The sequence below is a fragment of the Hipposideros armiger genome, unplaced genomic scaffold (genome assembly GCF_001890085.2).
Source record: "Hipposideros armiger isolate ML-2016 unplaced genomic scaffold, ASM189008v1 scaffold_364, whole genome shotgun sequence".
NCBI classification, from domain to species: Eukaryota; Metazoa; Chordata; class Mammalia; order Chiroptera; family Hipposideridae; genus Hipposideros; species Hipposideros armiger.
Genome location: NW_017731714.1, coordinates 595,357 through 601,712, shown reverse-complemented (window position 1 = coordinate 601,712; position 6,356 = coordinate 595,357).

Sequence of the window (6,356 nt, the reverse complement as noted above, 5' to 3'; positions counted from 1 at the left end):
GTGTCCCAAGCCAGCTCTTAACCAATGCACTACTTGGCCAGCCCCCCCATGACTGTTTTTTAAAATTAAATTGACATTCAATATTGTTTTATATTAGTTTCAGGTGTACAGCATAGTGGTTAGACAGTTACATAATTTATGAAGTGATCCCAATAAGTCTACTACCCATATGACATGGTTTTTAAAATACTATTGACTATATTCCTCATACTGTACTTTATAACCCCATGACTCTCCTATAACTATCAATTTGTACTTCTTAATCCCATCACCTTTCTCACACAGCCCCCCAACCCCCTTCAATCATAACCATCAGTTTGTTTTCTGTATCTACAAGTTTGTTTCTGTTTTGTTTGTTCATTTATTTTGTTCTTTAAATTCCACATATAAAGAGAATCATATGGTATTTGTCTTTCTCTGTCTGACTTATCTCACTTAGCATAATACCCTCTAGGTCCATCCATGTTGTTGCAAATGGTAAGATTTCATTCTTTTTTATGGCAGAGTAATATTCCACAATTTCTTTATCCGTTCATCTATTGATGGCATTTTGGTTGTTTCCACATCTTGGCTATTGTACATAGTGCTGCAGTGAACATAGGGGTGCATATACCTTTTTGCATTACTGTTTTGGATTTCTTTGGATACATCAATGTGGTTTTGATTTTCATTTCCCTAATTAGTGATATTTAGCATCTTTTCATATACTTGTTGGCCATTCATATATCATCTTCGCCCATTTTTAAATTGGATTACTTGTTTTTGTGTTGTTGAGTTTCTGGAGTTCCTTATATATTCTGGATATTAACTCCTTATTAGATGTATGATTGCATATATTCTCATTCTATAGCTTGTCTTTTCAGTCTGTTAATTGTGTCAAATATTAAACTTCAATACAATTATAATAAGGAATCTCTAGGTCTTTAGGATTCAGGATTTTAAATTTCCTGACTATTATAGAAAACAGATTCATTCCGTATGAAAACAAGCCTGTTTCTGAATTTCCAAAAAGTTATGGAATGATGAGATTAGGAAACGAATTGCCAGGGTTTGGAAATTTTCGACACATGTAAAACACAGTGCTTTTTTTCTCCATAAAGAGCATGGTTTTTCCTGATAAGAGAGAAGCGGCATGTAAAATATGTGAGATAAACAAAAAGTGCAGCTCCTAAGGCAGGTGGGCACCTAAAATAACGAAGGGAATGCAGAGCCAAGCATATAAATACTGTTGTGTAAAAATCAGGATTCTAGTCTGGAAACTAAGAGGGGACCCTAGGTAACTTGCACCAAATCATGAAGAGTAAGGGCAAGAGAACAACAGCAATATAAACTGATTCAAGATGTAAATCGGTTCAAGTAATTCGTGCTTCCAGATTACAATGATGTAAATCAGGAATGTTGAGCATATAATCCCATTAAGACTGCTAGAGGAACATTAGGCTTCTGGATGATTGCTTTGTGGCTCTAAAGGAATTAATGACAGCAAAATATCGTAGAAAAGGGGGTGACTAGTTAGTTCAGTTGGTTAGAGCGTGGTGCTGATAACACCAAGGTTGCCGGTTCGATCCCCACATGGGTCACTATGAGCTTTGTCCTCCCTAAGAGTCAACTATGCCATTGTAGCATGAAAGCAATGTATAACCAATGACCATGGCTGTTCCCCAATAAAATTGGGGAAAAAAAGTTTAAAAAATATACATATCATATAGAAAAAAGTTACAAAAATTATTTTATATTTTTAAGTCTTAGCTTTATTTAAAACTGAAAACCTAAGAGCATTGGGAACTGGAGTCCTTCTTGACTCTTGATGGCCAGGCCCAGCACATTTCTACTGGCTAAGAATTCAGCCCAGAATATACTGTGCTCCCAGCTGGAGAGTTAGTCTAAAGCCTTAGGTGACCCTGGCTATAGGCCAGGAAGATGGAAAGCTCGGAATATTCTAAACCTGTTTGTCACCACCTAAATCAATGGCAGGTGCCAGAGCAAATAGAGATGTCAGATATTGATTTTGGAAGCTTATCCCAGAAAACGCACTGGCCAAAGGGAGCTTAGCATTCTGGATCCGATTGAGGATGGCAGCAACCTGTCAGAGGACTCCTGACTGTCCATCTGGCCAGCCAGCCCGAGTCAGGGGGACCTGAAAAGAGAGACTTCCAAACTCGCAGAACCAGGCCCAGCACGCCTGGTGGACAATCAGCTGAATTATTAATCATCAGACTCTAAGGCACAAGCAAGAACTGACTTAGATTTCTATTAATTTTGATACGAATAACAAAGCCAGCTTAAGCAAATAAAATGGAGTACCTTCTACAGTCTGCTGTGTGGAAGAATCAACTTTCCACTGCAGAGCGTTCTTAAAAACGCATAAAAAGAGATCATTATACCGGCTGACTGTACTTCCCTGTAGGGATGAGACTGTAATTTGGGATTGACTTCCTGATCCAGGGTATGGCCAGAAATAAATGATAAGACAAAGCTCCATATATAAATTTATATACTTTTAAACTAATAAAAGTGTGCTCCAAGTTTCTATAAAATGCACTTTACATATTTATTACATAGAAGCCCAATGAACTATAAACTATGTATGCAGAGTTGTGTATACAACTCTGTGATTTCAGAATTTGTCTATTAATAAAAAATGTGCTTCCAGAATGTAGATAACAGCTGCCTGTGTTTATTGAGCACTTACTAAATGCCATCACATGCAACCAGCTTTACCTGCATTATGTTATTTAATCCTTTCAAGAAGCCAATGAGGAAACTGAGGCTTAAAATGGTCACATCACTTATCCGAATACAATTAATAAGTGACTGAACTGGGATTTCAACCGAAGGCATCTCATTCTAGAGTTGGTGTTCTAAGGAGAAAGGTAACATTCTCAGAGGATGGTGGAGAGGAAAACTGGAGAAAACCTAGGTTTGGATAATGTGGTCAGGTCACTGTGTGAACCAACCTGGAGAATATTGCCAACCTCTATACTTCTTATTACATGAGATAATTCAGTTCTTTATTGTTTAAGCCATTTCGAGCTGTGTTTTCTGTATTTTTTTTTCAGTCAAAGGCTACGCTCTACCTGATATCCTGTCTAAGACTTAATTCCTGCTCCAAAATGTGGAGTTAGTGTTTTCCTTGGCATGATTTCAGGCCAGAGCCACAAAGCATTAGTAATTCAGAATCTACAATGAGTAATACAGACTCACAAAGGACTTTCCAAAATACAAGGAAAAGAAATGCTATTCCCTATTCAATCAGGGTAGCACCTCTCCCTCAACATTTTCCAATTACTTTCCATTAGTTTCCAATCATCTCTGGTAATTTAGAGTTTGGGTAAAGGGAAGAAAAGAAAGGAAGAATAAAAAGATAAAAGCTTGACCTACTTGTAGTCCCCTGCTCACTGTACCTACCATCTAAACTCTCCTCTCCTCTAACCAGCTAAATCTTACTTCCTTTTCAAGGTTTTTCAAGTCACATCTTGTTCAAGAAACTTGAGAGCCCTGCAGTTCATTTCACTTTGATCTGTAATTCCTCTGGAGTCATCGTAACACATTTGCCAACCACCTGGAGACACCTCTTGGGTTGTATATTCCATCTTGCTTTATCTCTTGTTCCTTTCTTGCCTTCTCTAGTATATTCTAACCTTCCCTGAGGTCAGAGACTCTGTTTCATTCTTTAGATATTCTTATGGTGCCTTACCTGCATTTGGTGGATATATGCAGGTATCGATATATAACTAGATCTTGATACACTGATTTAAAAGATAAGTGAAAATATGGGGGTAGAAAGAAGAGAGAAAGAGAAAAACCTAGGAATGCATGTAATGTTGATTTGTCGTATCTTAGAATTTACAAAGTAATGGTTTGCGTGTATTGTGATTCAGATGGCTTTGGATTCCTAACACAATCATGTGATTTTCTCCATCATTCCTGCACCTGGGTATCAGACAGGAGGTTGAGGGAAGCTGAATTGATTCATTGACATAGATTTGCCAGGCTTTCAGACTGAACCCATGTTCTCCAGTTTTCTGCAATCTTGTATACTCTTAGTCATGGCCTGCTTCACTCAAATGTGTTTTCAACCTGGCCCCTGTAAGCACTTGTGTTTTCAACTACTGCTCCTCAGGGTTCAAAAAAGAGAAGAAAAAAACCCAGTAAAAACAGTTGGAATCACCGTAATTTTTGTCAAGGAATTTTTAAGCAGGTTTCAAATGGTGAATTCCCATAACAGAACACAAGGTAATTTCCAAGGACAGTAGCCTCAGCTGGCACTTCCTCCAGCCCTAGAAAAATGCCATGTATCCTATAGGCCCCTGCCAAATACTGGGCTGCTCCTTAGAGTAAGATAAATTTACCTTCAGTGTTGTAGCCAGAGCTGTAAATTCCATGTTTGCAGTCTTTTTTTTTTTTTTTTTTTCAGAAAGCCTAGAAGGGTTTCAATAGAAATATGTGTAATGCATCAGGGGACTTCTTTCTATAATTTTTCTTTTCTGACCCAGATCTTCAGTTTAAACCATCAGATATACAGGATGTAGGAAGATGCTTACAATTCAGTCAGATGTCTTAGGATTGTACAAAGGAAAAAAATGGGTGGAAAATTATTTAGTTGAAACATAGATCACAGTTCTTTCTGGACAACTGCTGATAATGATGGCTGTGAAACCCCAAAATCTCAAAGTGACCAGATTTTCTTCTTCTCTCATTTTCCTAAACTTTATCCTCCTTTGTTTTTCTCACTTTGTACTTTTTTTCCAACTCCTTTAAAAAATACTTTCTCTGCCTCCTCCTTTTGCCCTTCATCTTATCAGCAGTATTATTCCCCACTAATGACCCCAACAATGAAGAGATGTCTGAACAAGTAACATGCCCTGTGTTTTAGTTTTCTACCTCAGTCAGGCGCTTGGTCTCCCAGAAACGATGGTTGTAAAAGCACATACATCTTCTGATGTTTCTTCAGAATATTGTGTTAGAACAACTGCTTTCGTTGTCTTTCTTCACGAACACTCAAGTTCTCCCAAATGACTTGGGGCCTCACTGTCTCCCTGTTTATTTATGATATTAGCTGTGGCTGGGGGATGTCCTTTAGCTCACAGCTAAGAACAGACTGAACATGTTTGCCCCCTCACCCCCAATTTTAGTTTAATTAATGTACAAACAGAAACAACAGACTGAATGGGCCCAATGCTGGGTTGAGGCACCTTTCCCTGTGTTCACCTCTTGGGTCCCCTGGAGGAACGGGACCCCAACACTACTAACACCTACTGCTGTCTGACCAGGATGCTGGTTGGCTCCCCTCCCAGGCTAAAAGGAATTACCTTTCTTTTGAATGGTACAAATGTAAACCCATAGATAACGGAACTTTAAATCTGAATTCAAAAACAGCCATCATTTTCAAAAGTATTTAACACTTGCTGCTTCCTGACTCTTAGCAGTGACTCCAGATTTGAGTATGTATTGGAAGCATCTGGGGGTGGTTGGTACAGCAAATTCCTGTGCCCCACCCGACACGACTGAAACAGACTGGGAAAGTGGTTCTTAGCAGTCAGCCTGGAGTTCAAGGTCTGCCAGGCACATTCTCACAGCCACCACACAGTGCCTGCCATGAGGAAAGTGCCCTGAGAGGACTTTCCTCTGCCGTGGATCTCATGGAAGCCAGTAGGGAAGTTCTAGGGATGGATCGTAGCCGAGCATAATGCCAACACCATTGTCCTTTGTTTCTTCTCGTTCTCATATTTTTCCTTTGCCTCAATCAAGCTGACCATTATTCTCCCTCAAAACAAATGAAAGACCGAACCACTGCCTTTATTTTGTGGAAACCTGAAGAGAGCCAGGCTTATTTGTTCACTTTGACCACTGTCCTGCCCCTACTTAGTCAGGACCGGGTCAGTTATAACTTCATCAGTCTGCTGAGCTCTGACTCCAGTTTAGGCTGCAGGCACAGATTATGCACACAGGGCACTCAATTTATTTATTTATTTATTTATTTATTTATTTATTTAAAGATTTATTGGGGAATTAGAGGAAAGGGAACAGACAAGTTGCTATCCTTTTGTTCTTCAGTCTAGTTGTGGAGGGCATTGCTTCACTGGCCCATGTTGGTATTATCATTGCGCTCTTCCCAGGTGAGGCAGTCACTCGCCGGCCTCTGGAGGCCACTCACGGCGGCTCTTGGCAGCTCACACAGGCTGCTTGCCTTTCATGCTGGTTGCCGGCCACACACGGCAGCTTATGACAGCCCACTGCAGCAGGGGCTGCGGCCTATGCTGTCGCCAGAGACTCATGGCAGCCCAGCTCCAGGTCGAGCTGTTGTTCACCATCTTAGCTGTAGAGGGCGCAGCGTCACTGGCCCCCATGTGGGA